At 46.4% G+C, this 16,088-nt stretch overlaps 1 protein-coding gene across 2 annotated transcripts in view; it reads left to right on the top strand.

The window, feature by feature from the left end:
- MTHFD1L (methylenetetrahydrofolate dehydrogenase (NADP+ dependent) 1 like) overlaps positions 1-16,088 on the top strand; it is a 241,037-nt gene that overhangs the window by 182,460 nt on the left and 42,489 nt on the right. The window lies entirely within an intron of this gene.

The raw sequence follows: 16,088 nt of genomic DNA, 5'->3' as shown, positions 1-16,088 counted from the left end.
ATGATGATGGGCTTCATTCATAAACTGCTTCATTATAGCTACACAGTGATAGCCTTCCGTTGGTACCATCAGTGGCCTAAATTTGACCTCTTGTCATGGGAGTGCTCCTGAATTTGATTTAGAACAAAAAGAAATTCTTAAAACCTGGCAGATCCCATGGCAAGCAAAGAAAAAAAAATTCTACCTCATCATCATCATCATCATCATCATCATCATCATCATCATCATCACAAAGTGATCCGAGCCCAAACAGCATACATTATAATAATTATAATAAACCATGTGGCTCTATTGTGCACACAAGCAACAGATAGATGAAAAGTACAGATTCTTGCTTTGATATTTACATACTTCATCTAATACTGGGCACATGTTTTTTCAATCTGCATTTCTTGAATTCTTCCTGCATGTGAGGCACAGAGATTTTAAGAAGAGTAGGTGTGAGATGCATAGGTTTGAACAGCACAGAGGTATCTGGAGAGCGCTGTGTTGGCATTCTGAGTGCCCTCAGAGCCTGTGAGGGTAACAGCTCATTATGCCTGGGACAGAATTTACTCGGGATATGGAGGAAGAGGGGAGTCAAGAATGCTTCAAAAAGGGCTCAACCTCTGAACCGGCAAAACAGAATGAGTTTTGACTCAAAGGCACCAAAGTACTAATACATGGCATCCTCCCCTGGGGTGGGGTGGGCCAGTGTGACTGGAGTTGGATGAGGTGGGGGGGCTGGGGAATGTGATTGGGAGTGGGAGTAGGGATAGCAGGACGGGACCACATGGCCAAGGGTCTTGAAGACCATTGCATAGAACTTGAATCTGATCTCGGACACACTCGGGAGCCAGTGTAGGGTGGGGTTTTTTTGTTTGTTTCTTGGTGTTGTTTCTTGTTTTTTGCTTTTTGTTTTTCATAAGGAGAAGAATATGGTCTTATGTGTATTTTAGAAAAATAGCTGTAGCAGCATTGTGGAGAATGTTTAGTGAAAGGAGAACCAGGCCCAGTGAGGTGGGTTAATTCAACTGGGGCCAGAGGCAATCAGGGTCCGTACTTTGGCCACAGACGTAGATACGGAGAGTGGAGGTCAATTGCAGGTGTACTGCAAAAGTAGCCTCCTACCATGGGGGCTGGGGGGAGGGACTGTTCTAGCTTGGTCACTCTGGATGGTGATGCCATTGGTTATGTAAATGACACGGGAGGAGGGAGATTGGCAGGGCCAGAAATGAGCGTGGTGTGGACAGAGAGCTCGGAGGGTTAACAGGATCTAAGGAACAGTCTGTGCCTCCACTGGAGAAACAGACACAGCACTCCAAAGAAAGTAACAAGAAGGTCGGCCTGGTGGGTTTAAGGATATGGGTGAAGGCAGTCATTAAATAAGAGAGACGCAGTGATAGCAGGAAAACATTGAGAACAGAGTAAAGGAAGACACCCTTGAAACACCCACGTTCACACAGCTGACTCCTCACAGAGGGGGCCTTCCGAAGGAGGCGGGAAGGAAGCAGCAGCAGAGTGGCAGAGAACATCCAGAAAACTCCCTCAGATGCTGCTTGCAGCAGTGTTGACACACGGAGAAGGGTCCAGATGAAATGGGTTCTGAATGACATTCAAGTCTACAGTTCAGATCAGTGGTTGCCAGGAGCTGGGGTAAGGGAAAGTGTTTGACTGCAGAGGGGCAGGAGGGAGCTTTTTGGGATCATGGAAATACCCTGTGTTTTGACTGTGGGGTGATTGCATGGCTATAGACATTCTTCCAGACTCAGACTTATACACCTGTGTTGCCCAGGCTGGACTCAAACTCCTGGGCTCAATCAATCCTCCCACCTCAGCTTCCCAAGTAGCTGCGACTACAGGCTTGTGCCACTGTGCCAGGTCTGTGTATAATTTGATTGTACTTCAGTTAAGAAAAATGGATACCGAAGAGCTTGCTTTCTATTCCTCAGAATGGCGTCAGTGAAGGCCACTTCACTCTGGACTTCAGTCAGCGAAGGCCTTGGCTTAGGGATGAGAGGACAGCTAGGCAGTCCAGGCCCACACAGACTAGACTATCAGAGGAGGTGAGGGGTGATGGAGGTGCCCAAACAGACCATAAATCGGTAGAGTAGCCGAGGAGGTTAGCCTCCTTCACGATCTGTCCTGTCTTACCCGCTGCGGATTCTAAACCTCGCAGAAGTTCATCCAACAAATTCATTCATTGGCCCAATTGCCGCATAAGGCACTCAGCTCGGGGCTGCAGGGAGCCCCAGGCTAACAAAGCTTTCTCTGCTTCAGGCAGTTTACAGCTGGTAGATGCAGATAGAAGTGAATTAGCAAAGAAAATAGTTTGGTATAAAAATTGGGCATTTAACTGAAACTTTAATTCACTTCTGAGCATTTAATAGCCATTAAATAAAAACCAGGGCCTGGCACAGTGGCTCAAACTTATAATCCCAGCACTTCTGGAAGCCAAGGTAGGAGGATTGCTTTAGGCCGGGAGTTCAAGACCAGCCTGGGCAACATAGCCAGACTTCATCTCCACTTAAACAAAAATTAGCCAGGCGTGGTGGCACGCAGCTAGAGTCCCAGCTACTCAGGAGGCTGAAGTGGGAAGATTACTTGAGCCCAGGAGTTCGAGGCTACAGTCAGCTGTGATCATACCACTGCACTCCAGCCTGGGAAATAGAGTGAGACTCCTGTCTCAGTCTATTGTGCGAAAAAGTACAATAAAATAATAAAACCACCATATAATTTAAAATGTTTGGAGTCACTAAACAAATATACAATATGAATCTCCTCCCACTCCAGCTAACACCACCATATCCAACACCAGCTAAAGACCACAGCTGTTCTGGAAAATCAGAATCTGTTGCTGTGGCTTGTGCCTGGACACCAGGCTGTCCGCTCCTGGCGTCACTCTTTGACTTCTGACTTGTTAGAAAATGAATATGTGGAATGACCCTGGAGGAGTGGCTGCAGCTCCCTGGGTTTCCTGAAGTGAGCCCTCCATGTCATTATCTGGTCTTCTCAGCCCTCGGCCGAGTTCCTCCTGTGGCCACTTGCGAGGTCACAGTGAGCGTCGGTGCACAGTGATGAAATCCTTCCGGAACAATCGGGTGTGGGGCGTGAGGAAGGGAGTGGTGCCTGGCTACAGAAGTTCCTGGAGGTCAGGAAACTGTCACTGGAGGCAGGGGCCCTAGAAGGCTACTTTCTATGACAGAGCAGGAAGCCACATGTGTACTGGGACACACGCACCAGAAGGGCCAGGATCTCCTAATAAGGGCTGGTATTTACTTTTACTTGATCCCGTTCCGGGCCTTGCCACAGTCTGCTGAAATGCCTTGAACATTCATCACCCGGGTGGGAGACAGGATAGTAATTTCCTGCTGAGATGACTGAGGGGAAGCGGAATGGGAACGCCAGGGGGACTGGCTCCAGCAGGTGGGAAAATTCTAGCAAAATGAATCACTCTTCTGCTTAGTCACCCCATGTGGGCTTATTAGAGTGCTGCTGAAATACACATTCATCTATCCCCTCCAGAAAGATAGTCCAAATGGAGACCTCAAGATCAGAAAGGCTCTCATTCTTCCACAGGGTTCATTCATCCACTCAGTGAGTTATGAAATGCCTACAGCACTCCAGGCCATCAACCACGTGGATATGAGAAAGATCCAGCCCTTCCTTCATAAGCCTTATGGTAGACTCCAGTAAATAAAACCATACAGGCACCAAATGCAGCAGGCTTTATAAGAAAGGCAGAAAGCCCCTCTTGTGTCCTTGGAGGAGGCAGAGAAGCTCCCCTCTGGCTCTAGTTACAGAATCCCAACCCAAGCAAGTCCATCCTTGAAAATAAACATCTCCAGCATTGCTGGCTTTGGAAGACCCCATGGTGAGATACTGGAGCTTTTTTTCCCTCCAGATTTTGCTTTCTAAATATTTACTTTTACTTTTCATCTTCACTTGTAGGCCAGACTTTTTTTTCCTACCATTGAATTATTTCATCATGTTCACCACAATCAAATAATAATAATAATAATAATAATTGTAAATACTATTACCTGGTGTAACAACAGCTTGCCTAGACTATTTCACTTCCCATGCTGTTGTCACTGAAGCTTCCAGCACAAGCATTCCCAGCTCATGGACGTCTAAGACCTTTGCTCTCATTCTTACATGAATTGCTAGTGTTTTCCATATTTCTTTATGGTAGCCATTTTTCCTTCCTAAAATAACTTTTTTCCTTCCTCGTAAGCTTCATATGTATTTTACATATTCTTGCCTCTTTTTTATGATATTATACATATTCTTGAAAGCTAGAAAATAATGCAAGATTCTTGACTGGCATAGTACCACTGAATACATCTTTTTATAAGAAATAGTTTTGCTAATACACGTCTTTGGCCTGGCGTGGTGGCTCACAGCTGTAATCCCTGTACTTTGGGAGGCCAAGGCAGGCAGATCACCTGAAGTCAGGAATTTGAGAGCAGCCTGGTCAACATGGTGAAATCCTGTCTCTACAAAAATACGAAAAAATTAGCTGGATATGATGGCAGGTGCCTGTAATCCCATCTACTCACGAGGCTGAGGCGGGAGAATCACTTGAACCTGGGAGGGAGGGGTTGCAGTGAGCCAAGATCGTGCCATTGCACTTCAGCCTGGGCAGCAGAGCGAGACTCTGTCTCAAAAACAACAACAACAACAGCAACAGATCTTTGATATGGGAACAAATGAGCAAGTTGTTTTTTAAGGGTTTCCAACCCTATATTCTACTACAAATTACCCTGTTATAGTATGTTTCCAAAATTCTTTCAAAGCTTATGGTTTATAGTATTCAATAAACCTAATAGTTTATTAAATGTCTCAAAAAATAATCTCATGCCAAAAATAATTTAGTAGTAGGTGGTCTTTGTCTTGTAGTCACATTGTTTTGATATTGTCTTTAAGTTTCTGTAATTTACAAAGGCTGTTTCATCCGTTGGCATAAATTTCATAACAGAAATATTAATATGTAAGCAAAGTATATGAAATGATATTATTAAGAAGTAAATTACATTCCATATACAAAAAGACTAGAAAAACAACACCAAACCCTTAAATTAGACAGTGATATTATGAGTAGCTTTTTTGCTTCTCTTTTCTTTTCCGTATAGATCAAATTATGACGTTGGGCATATATTAGTTATATAACATGAAAATACGGTAAATAGGAGAATGATAAGCTACAGTGCTGCAGGCGAATGTTTAACCCAGGCTAGTTGCAAGAGAGTGACAACACCCACACAGCTGCGGGAGCAGGCTCTGTGTCGTCCCCTGGCCGGCCCTGGCTGTCTTGCTGTGTTTTAGCAACTCAAAAGTTGGGACAGCGAAGAAAGACTGTAAGATTTTTTTATAAGAAGTGCATTCAGTATGATTTGTCTAGCTCTGACTAATGTTTGCAAACCCCAAATTCTGCTAAGCAAATGCAGGATTGCTTTTCCCTGTTAATTTGTCTCTGGGCCCTTCTTGCTTACTGTGTTAGGGGTTTCCGGAGAGGGGGTGAGTGACTTCTTTCTTTTCACAGTGTTTTCTCTCTCTCTCTCTCTCTCTCTCTCTCTCTCTCTCTTCCTCTCTCTTTGAGACAGAGTCTTGCTCTGTTTTCCAGGCTGGAGTGCAGTGGCTTCACTGTAACTGCCTTCTAGGTTCAAGTGATGCTCCTGCCTCAGCCTCCCGAGTAGCTGGGACTACAGGTGCATGCCACCTTCATGTGGCTCATTTTTTGTGTTTTTCACAGAGACTCAGGTTTCACCATGAGGTAAGGCTGGTCTCAAACTCCTGACCTCAAGTGATCCACCCACCTCTGCCTCCCAAAGTGCAGGGATTACAGGCATGAGCCACTGCGCCTGGCCATCTCTCACAGTGTTTTTTAAAACAGCAGTGCGTTTTTACAATGTTGGCCTGGAAAGGTGTCCAACCAAGTTTGAATTCATAGCAGATATCCACGTGAAATTGATTTTGGGTGTATTTGACTGTTTTCCATTGACTTTGCACGGAGGCAGTGAGACAGAGTCTTTTTTTTTTAAACCCAGTTTTTGAGAAGAGAGAGTCTTGAAGAACGTAGCACATGAACCCTTTTGTCATTGGTGAGCATCGCAAAGCATGTCTTGATGGCTATTTATGACAACACTCTGGGCTGGAATTTAGGGGTTAAGCATCCTGGCAGTTCACCTAGAAGGGATGAAACTATCTGGAAGCATTTAGATGATAGTCAGTGCCATGTAGGGCATCTCTGGGGGCAGGTGGCTCCTGACACTGTGGAAAAAGACCATCGATGCTTCCATCGCCCAGTTGAAGGAGGAGAGAGACACGCTGTGGACATCCCAGCAGCTTAGGGCCGGCGCCATGTAGCTATCTCTGCGTGGTTTCCTTCCCTCTGTCTTCCTATAACTCCTTCACTTTGGCCCCTGTGCCCTTTCTGGGCAGAGGGTGACAGGAGGCATTGCATGGGTACATTTTTTTTCCTCCTGTTGGGATCGGCCTGGGCTGTACCCATCACGTGGTAGAACCCTGTCCAGGGACCAGGCCCTGAAAGACCAGCAGTTTATTTAACCAGTTGGCCTTTGTCTGTACTCCCTGTGACCCGGCCCGGCCACATCTTTACCCAGGTGCATCACTGACATCATCGCTCAGCCGGACTCTAGAAAGCAGGAAACTCCTGGAGCATGTTTGGGGCATCAGTGATGTCACCTACTACGAATGCCAGGTGGGGTTACCGGACTGAGGGCCATGAAAACAGCAAGCTGCGGCCCCGCCCCGTGGACTCAACTGCCGTTCTGTGCTTTCTCACGTTTCAGTTCAGCTCACTTTGTTTTCTGTTCCCCTCCCTCCGCTGTAAAAGTATGTGCTGAGTGTTTTGTTTCCTGCTGGATCTGATTCAGGTCAGTGAGGAAGTTCTTTGTGAGCTCAGTGGGGAGATGTTTCCTCCCCTTTGTGCCGGCCCTACTTAGGGATGCACGGTTATATACTCGCTTCGCTCGGTTAGGCATGGAGGAGAATTCATTCAGACCTCACAGGTTTAAATCAAATGCATGACCCTTCACATTTGCTAGAGATTTACGGCCAGTTACAGTGAGACAATTAAACATTCACCCCCACCGCCGAGCTGCACTTGGAGATGTATAAGCAGTAATTAATGTAGTAATGCGCTCCCCATGATGTGAGAGCGTGCGGAACGCCACTCGCCCCAGCGGCGCCGCCAGGACCTCTGCAGGGGGCATCTTGCCCGCAAATCACCCACTCCCTTTTTCTCCCCTCACTCTCCACTTTGCCTGCTTTTCCACCCCCACACCCGTAAATAAAGAAACCCTGAGCTTATTTCACAAGTCTTTGAAATGGTCCTCCTCTTTCTGATGCTTCTTGGCCCTGGTTTGCCCCCTCTGTGAAGTCTCTGATGAGGGTGAAATAAGCCGGGTTTGGCTCATGCCCTCCCGTCTGGCCTCACTTTATTTGTGTCCCTGTGTCCTTTGCCTCCGATCCTGGGATCCTGGTGGTTTCCTCCTCCCTACCCAGCTCGAGTCTTTTTCCCCAGTGTTCTTCCCCATCTCTACATCAGAATTTTCTGCTTTCTCCCAAATATGCGTTTCCTTGGCCCAGGCGTCCACTGCTTCCTGTCATCGTGAGGTCCCTGCAGCAGGTTACCTGATGGTGGTGTGGCCACGCCTTCCTGCACAGCCCAGGGAAAGCCACATGTATGTCTGTGTCATAGGAAAGGAGCCATCCCTGTCTCCTCGGTGGTGTATTCGGGGGAAGGAAGGTGACCAGCGTTGTTCTCGGTTTCCAGAAACTGTGTATCATATTGACAAGAAGAAAGCTTTGTGACTCATGAGAATGATGTTTTCCTCTCTGGTACATAAGGTTATCTAGGTCCAATCCATTTGTGTAGAAGATCTTCTCTCCCCCAGTGTGATGTTCATTTATTTTTAGCATAAGTATAAAACTACTTTAAATGAAATCAACCTCAGACGGGGAAATAGGCTGAGTAATAATGTTGCCAGATATTTGTACCACTGAGTTGAGTTTGTAATTCACTGCTGTTAATCCCCATGTGTTAGTTCTGACTTTTTACTCTTTGCATACATAGAAAAATGGTGTTTCTCTTCAGAGTCAAGGAGGGAAAAAAGAAAAGAAAAAAGATGCTTATAATACTTTTCTGTCCAGCCCTAAAATCAGCATATTGATCTATTTTTTTTTCCTAGGGATTGATGAAATATTACTCATATACTTTCATACATCTGGTAAATATATAGAGAGACAGACATTTTTCTTCTTCCACTTTCATCTACAGCCTGTTTGTTTTCTTCCCCCCATTTTTTGTTTGAATTCATAGCATAATTTGGCAACAAAGATTCATCTCAATTTAGAGCTTCCAAGAGGCACTCGTAAATGTATGTGGTGCTCATGGAGTTTCTCTTTCTCGTGTGCCTCTCAGTTGCGTCCATTACACTTTTCTATCCCATCCTTGGCTAAGAGGCATATAATCAGAAGCAGCTAAGCAATGTATGCAAGGGAAATAAAATGAATGCAAACCAAGATACCGGTTCTGTAAATTAGATAGCCAGGCCACCTTCAATGGCAGTTTGAGGGTTTAGTGGGAAACCCGAATAAAAAAAGAAGTTAAACTGTTTAAGAAGAGGGTCAAGCTTTAAAACTGGAATTGGCTTTTCAAATTTAATGAGTAAAAGGAAACCCCCAAATTGAAATTGTAACTGTGGAGAAATATAACTGATCATGTCTGGAACTTGTGGCAGTTTACAGACTTAACTATGTATGTGTTCCTTAAATTATCCACCAAGATATCAGATTACAATCAGTCCTCATTTAATGTCATCGACAGGTTTTTGGAAACTACCACTTCAAGCAAAAGGATATATTGCATGTGATACCAGTATTCCCATAGTCTAATTGATAGAAACAAGAGTTGAGTTACGAAGCCACACAGTACCTCCTTTCACTTAAAGTCACTGTTTCCAGGAACCTATCCACAATGTTAAGGGAGGACTTACTGTAAATGAAAATATTTGCAGTAAATTGCTTTTGAGAGAATTGGCTATCACATACTCTTTTTGGATATCATTGAAAATTCAGAATGTTTAATTAGATCAGGCTGTACTCACTGATACAAAATCAGGGAACAAGTGTAAAGTAGATGTAGGGAAATAATTTATGTTGGATTAAACGATCCAATGAAGGAATTTTATTAAGCCCCTAGAAGTCCCGTAATGAAAATGTATAGCTGCATGGCCAGCCGCTGTAAGAATGTGCTGGGGTTTCTGCATTAAGTAGGCTTCCCAGGATATTCGTAGTAAGGGTATTGTGATCTGCTAAGAAAGACCTGGAGCAGGGAACATAAAGAGGCCAATTCCATCCTGGATGTCATCTCCTGTTTGACTCATCCCAACCCCAAGAATAAGTTGGAGAGTGTAGGACCCATGAAAGTTACCAACTGTGCTTCCCTGTACCTTCCATCATCCAGTCTCCGATGTATCTGTTTCTTCTCTGAATGCATAGTTACTTGGAATTTCATGCTTTACTAATCTTTTCTCATATTGCTGTAAAGAACTACCTGAGTCTGGGCATCTTACCTGCAAAATGGCCCACTTCATAGTTTATAAAGAAAAGAGGTTTAATTGATTCAGTTTCACAGGCTATACAGGAGACATGGCTGAGGAACCCTCAGGAAAGTTACGATCTTGGCGGAAGGCGAAGGGGAAGCAAGACGTCTTCACATGGCGGCAGGGAAGAGAGAGAGAGTGGAGGGGCAGTGCCACACACTTTCAAACAACCAGATCTCATGAGAACTCAGTATCACGAAAACAGCAAGGGGGGAATCCACTCCATGATCCAATCACCTCCTCCCAGGCCCCTCCTCCAACACTGAAGATCATTATTCATCATGAGATTTGGGTGGGGACACAGGGCCAAACCGTTTCACATGCCTTTCCCAGCACTGGTGTTGGAGGAATGGTGCCCTTGTCACACCTGCCAGGATATGCTCACCCCACTCGCAGCACTCCGTTTCTCTTTCAAGCGCACCTCTGCACTTGTGCCGCCAGCTAAGGTTTAAGGCCACTGCTTCCTTTACGTATCCTCTTACCTTACTTACCAAGTCACCTCGCCCACCATCCCCGGTTAATTAAGATACCGCCTCCCCCACTTCCCACTTCCGGTGTAGAGACTGTCTTCAGTCTTGGCCTTCCCACAATGGGACGTCCAGTGTAGAACATACCCTGGGAGCCAACTAAATGTACTAATGGCCTGCCAACCCTGCAGATGGCTAGGGAATATTCAGGGAGTCTGCTCCCAGTGGAAACTCACAGTACTAGAATCCCAGGCCCAGAAAAGTCTGGAAAAGTAAGTCTTTTAAGGAGCTAATAAGAGGCTTAAGTGCCCACAAATCCTGTATGCTCTTGGCACCATCCTTTTGGGATCAGCGCCCTAGTCTTTCTTGTCAAACCAGTTACTGACCAGCAAGACTGAAAAACCAGGCCCAAACACATTCTATTCCTGTGCTTAGATACGGACCTACGGATCAGATATCCCACTGCAAAGCAAAAAATCAAACTGTTTCTCCCCTGTACTCTCACACTCAACACAGCGCACTTCTGTGGCTGGCTGTGTGGGGGCTACTCCTCCCATTCCAAGCAACCTTCACAAACACCAGCTGGGTGTCCTCTTATTCAGTTCAATCCTGACAGTGTCTATCTGGAGATCGTGTTCAATCCCATAGATTTACTGCTCATTCCCATGAGACCAGACCCATTTCAGGCACTAATTGCATGTCCAGGCCACCCATACTTTTGACCACCTGGCTAAAAATCGGGTTCACAGCTGGGCATGGTGGCTCATGCCTATAGTCAATCCCAGCACTTTGAAAGGCCGAGGCAGGGGCATCGCTTCAAGTCAGGAGTTCTAGACCAGCCTGGCCCACATTAACCCCATCTCTACTAAAAATACAAAACTTTACTGGGCGTGGTGGCCGGTGCCTGTATTCCTAGCTACTCTGGGGGCTGAGGCAGCAGAATCACTAGAACCTGGGAGGCAGAGGTTGCAGTGAGTCGGAATTCTGCCACTGTACTCACGCTGGGAGACAAAGCGACACTCCGTCTCAAAACAAACAAAAAACACCGGGTTTACATGAGCCCCTTCCTTGGGTTCAGTTAATTTCCTAGGACGGCTCACAGAACTCACAGAAATACTTCTTTACAGAGGTGTTATGATAAGATACTGATTTTCGTCCACTGGTCCTGGCTCCTAACTCCCATAACCTTTCTCACAGTCTTTTGTTACAATGTTGGGGGTGTCAGGCCTCGCGGGCAGGCCTCTGTCCTTCCCTGCCTTCCTTCCACCTTAATGGTTCCCCCGTTTCTGATTGAGTGTCTTAAGACCCTCCCATGGGAGGGTCCTACCCTACACCTAGTGGGAAGGAATGTGGATATAATGAAGCTTCCATAAAAACCCAGGAGGATGGTTTTGGGTGATGGGTGAGAGTTCAGAGGGCTTCCAGACAGCCAGACATTTGGAGCCTCCTGGAGGGCAGGGCACCCAGGTAAGGCATGGAAGCTCTGCACCTCTTCCCTCCATACCTCACCCTACACATCTCTTTGTAATATCTTTGTGTGTGTATGTGTGTGTGGAGACGGAGTCTTGCTCTGTCGCCCAGCCTGGAGTGCAGTGGTGCGATCTCGGCTCACTGCTATCTCCGCCTCTTGGGTTCAAGCGATTCTACCCCCTTAGCCTCCTGAGTAGCTGGGATTACAGACACCTGTCATCATGCCCAGCTCATTTTCGTATTTTTAGTAGAGGCAGGGTTTCACCACGTTGATCAGGCTGGTCTCAAACTCCTGACCTCAGGTGATCCGCCCACCTCAGCCTCCCAAAGTGCTGGGATTATAGGCATGAGCCACCTCGCCCAGACTGCAATATTCTTTGTAATAAACTGGAAATGTTAAGCATGTCTTTCCCTGAGTTCTGTGAGCTGCTCCCGCAAATTAATCAAACCCAAACAGGAGGTCCTAAGAACCCCAATTTGAAGCCGGTCAGTCAGAAGTTCCGAACTTGTGACTGGTGTGGTGAGGGGTCACTCAGCCCTGTGGGATCTGACACTATCTCTGGGTAGACACGGTCGGGACTGAACTGGAGGACACCTACCTGGCATCCGCTGCTTGGTATGTGGGGAAACCCCCTACACATTTGGTCACAGAAGTCTTCTGTGTTGATGACTGTTGTGGCGGGAGAGCAGACGAAAACACAGTTTGAGGAGAGCTTTTCCCAACTCACTTATGTTTACCAGTTTATTATGAAAGATACAGATGAGTTGACGCATAGGGCAAGGTCTGTGGAGTTGGGGGTTCACCTCCCTCTTGGTGCACGGATGCCTTCACCAACCCGGAAACCCATCAAGTCTTGGCCAAGGGTTTTTGTAGAGCTTAATCTCCAGTCCCTGACCTCCACCTTTCCTGGAGGTTGATGGGTGGGGCTGAAAGTTCCAGCCTCCCAATCTCCTTCTCACTTGGTCTCTCCATCCTGAGGCTGGCTGGAGGCCTACCCCGTCACTCCATTACCTTAAGCTCAGGTGTTATTGAAGGAGCTCTTCATGAATATAGCAAGACACCCGTCTCACTCAAGAAATTTCAAGAGTTTTAGGACCCCTGTGACTAGAACCAAAGACAAAGATGAAATATATTTCATATGATAGCACACCTACCAGATTGGATCGTGGCGCCGTGCGGCCATTAGCGTGGAAGCTCCTTGACCACATCTTCCACCCAGGCACTGCCTTTCTCATTTCAGACTGCATCATCATCATCATCATCATCATCATCGCCTGTTCTTAGCAAAGTCATACACCTTCCAAATACTTCATATAAATTAGCTCATTACTCCCCATACTCACCCTGGGAGCACAGCCAGGGATAAGGGATAGAGTCCTGGTGTTTTGTGATCTTTGCCTAAGATCCCATAAGCCATAGTACCCACAGAACTCTAGGACCTTGCAACATCTTCGTCTTTCTTTTCAGTAGGTCAGTCAGCATGTACTCACAGGGCCGTGTGTGCTGAGCCGGAGACACATCACGAGGAAGTGAAAACCTGCTGCCACCCACCTGAGGCAGCAGGATGCTTGGATCAATAAGGCATAAACACCCAGAGCATTAAAGCAAGTATGTTAGTCCAGCCCTTGCCAAAAGAAAGATGTAAGTGATTAACGCAGTAGATGTTCAAATACGGCAGAGACCACAGTGGGCAGGGTAGGCCAAGAATGCTGGCTGAGGAGTGGGGCTTGGGGTAAGGCTAGGGCATTTGAGATACTGCAGGCCCATCACCCTGGCCATTCACTGCCGAGGGAGGCAGGAACTGAGGCCGGAGACCTGGAGACGCCTGTGCATTAGCCTGGGGGCTCACTAATAAGGAGCTTCCAGTGGGGGCCGTAACATGGGAAGTGGGGAGGCTGGCATGTGTGCTGGGAGACTCAGTGGAGTGGAAGTCGCTGGAACTGTCAAGGGATGGGATGTGAGGAAGGGGTCCAAGTGAGTCCCGGGGACCTGGAAGGATGGACCAGAGAGAGCCACTTTAAACCGACGTGGCATTGAAGTAACTGACAGACCTACGATTGCCCCTGCCGAGGCCAGCATTTGACGTCCTGCCAAGTTGGCCATCAGACGGTTAGAAATCATTTTTAGAGTTCAGGAGAGAAGCCAGGGCTAAAAGTTGGGGAGTTATTTACATTGGGAGTGATATGCAGTCTCTACATTTCCATCCAGTTCAAAACATTCTTGCGTGTCTGCCATGCACTGTGCGCTGAGGTTACCGAGACTGGAAGGACCCAGTCCCTCCCTGGAAGCTTAGTGTCGGCAGACAAGCTGATACATGCGAAAAAAGGGCGCACAGGTGCCAGGACACAGAGGGACATGGAAGAAAGCTGGTTGCTTCTCTATCCAGGAGTGCCCTGAGGTGTCCTAAAAAGAGAAGCATTTATGACTCAGGCAGGGTGGCACATTCCAGATAGCAGTGGGCAGGAGCCCTACTTCAGAGTGCCTTAGAGGCTACAGCTGGGAGTTGAGCTGGACCCTGAAGGCAGTGGGGTGAGCCTTAAGAAGCCCTTAACCAAGGGAAGAATGGGATCAGACCATTGCCCAGCTCCGGCAGTACCATTACTAGCAGGCTGTGTGAATGAGGGTCCCCTCTTATGTGCCCGCCATGAAAGAGCTCTAGGTCATTCTTCACTGTCTTTAATCAGAAAAGCAAAACTCCCAGCTGTTTCCCCTGCCCAAACTGTGTGAGCCCAAGCTGACCGCAGGATGATCTTGTCCTAGGTAACCAGGAAAGCCTGAAATGTCAAAAAAGGTAGCTCCAGGCTGGGTCAAGGGTCAAATGAGCCATGACTGCACTGAGATCCCCTGTCTTGGGTTGCTGAAACAATAAGGCTATACCCATCTTGTCATTAAGCCTCAATTTGGTTCCTAAACGGGCTATTATTTGTTACAGTTCAAAAGTTGCTTGAAACTATATTACACACATAAATGGAATTGTCCTGAAATAAAGGAGGTAATCTCTTCTGTTGGAGATACCACACGGTAGTTGTCCGACTTGCACAAATATTTCTGATCCATGAGAATCCTCCACTTTCAACTTACTGGCTGCTAGATCCCAGTTATTATAAGGCCATGGAGAGCAGTAGCCTGGTTTCCATTATCTTTGCTCTCTTTTTTTTTATTACATAGTTGACACCACTTCCAGTTGCAAAGAGTTAACTGGTCATCAAAGCTGTAAAATCACAATGATAAGTGAAAAGTTCTCTTTTGTACTTTAGCATCCAAGAGAACTGTAGTTTCCAACTACAATGCTCAAAATAACAGAGAGTTTTTACTTTCGGCCTGAAAACGCGTCTGTGACCTTGCCGGAGGACCTGTCTGCCGCGGTCGGGTCTCCTGGCTGAGGGTGCCCAGTCTAGCTTCCAGGTCCATGCTGTTGTTGGTGTTCCCTCGAGGGAAATGCATTCTGAATTTAGCAAATTATTCCTTTTGTAATCCTCCATACCATGTAAAAACAATATAGTTTAAAATGCTGGCCAGGCACAATGGCTCACGCCTATAATCCCAGCACTTTGGGAGGCTGAGGCAGGTGGATCCCCTGAGGTCAGGAGTTCGAGACCAGCCTGACCAACATGAGGAAACCCCATCTCTATTAAAAATACAGAAATTAGCTGGGCACGGGTGTTGGGTGCCGATAATCCCAGCTACTCCAGGGGGCTGAGGCAGGAGAATCACTTGAACGTGGGAGGCAGAGGTTGCAGTGAACCGAGATTGCACCACTGCACTCAAGCCTGGGTGACAGAGCGAGATTCCATCTCAAAAGAAAAAAAAAATGCTTATCATTGTGTAGGTAGCTGTAAAGTTCTTTATTATTTGTGATGACAATAACTGACTTTTTGTGAAAGCTGGTTTGGAATCTGCAAGTTATTTTAATTTTGATAACGCTATTATTTTAACTTTATGGCAAGTTCGTCATAAAGAGTGGAACTTGTTCCTCTGTTGAGATGGAAACATTTTGTCAGGGAGAGAGAAGAGAGACATCAAACCGCCTAACAGCCAGGTTCCAAGGGGCGATTCATTCAGCTTCTTTGAAGCTTTTTAAATTTTCATTTGAGGCATAAATTGGAACCTTATATCTTTCTTTGGAGTAGGAAGTATTTCAGACAGAAAAAAAAAATGGTGGCTACAATGACATCACAAAAAAGAACAGAAGGTTTCATGCACAGTGATAAAATTAAGCTTATGAATTAGAACTTCAGATGGGAATTCTTAGTTGGACAGTACATGGTTAATGGTACATGGAAGCCATGATGGGGGATCTTTGCTGCACTGGAAAAACCTGTGTCCATAAATCCTTCTCTAGCACTTCTTTGTGATCACAGGGTCAAGCTGAGGACAGTGATGGAGTGCTCCAGTTCATCTGAAGTGCACAAGTCCCCTTTGCAGCAGACTCTGACATTCCGGGCCCTCTCCGGAGTGTTCCCAACATGCAGTCACTGCGCTCTACGTCACTCTTTTAAAAACTAAAACTCGGCCAGTGGCGGTTCACTAACTCTTCAA

The sequence above is a fragment of the Saimiri boliviensis genome, chromosome 4 (assembly GCF_048565385.1).
Source record: "Saimiri boliviensis isolate mSaiBol1 chromosome 4, mSaiBol1.pri, whole genome shotgun sequence".
In the NCBI taxonomy this organism is placed as follows: Eukaryota; Metazoa; Chordata; class Mammalia; order Primates; family Cebidae; genus Saimiri; species Saimiri boliviensis.
This window is presented reverse-complemented; position numbering and strand designations above follow the sequence as displayed.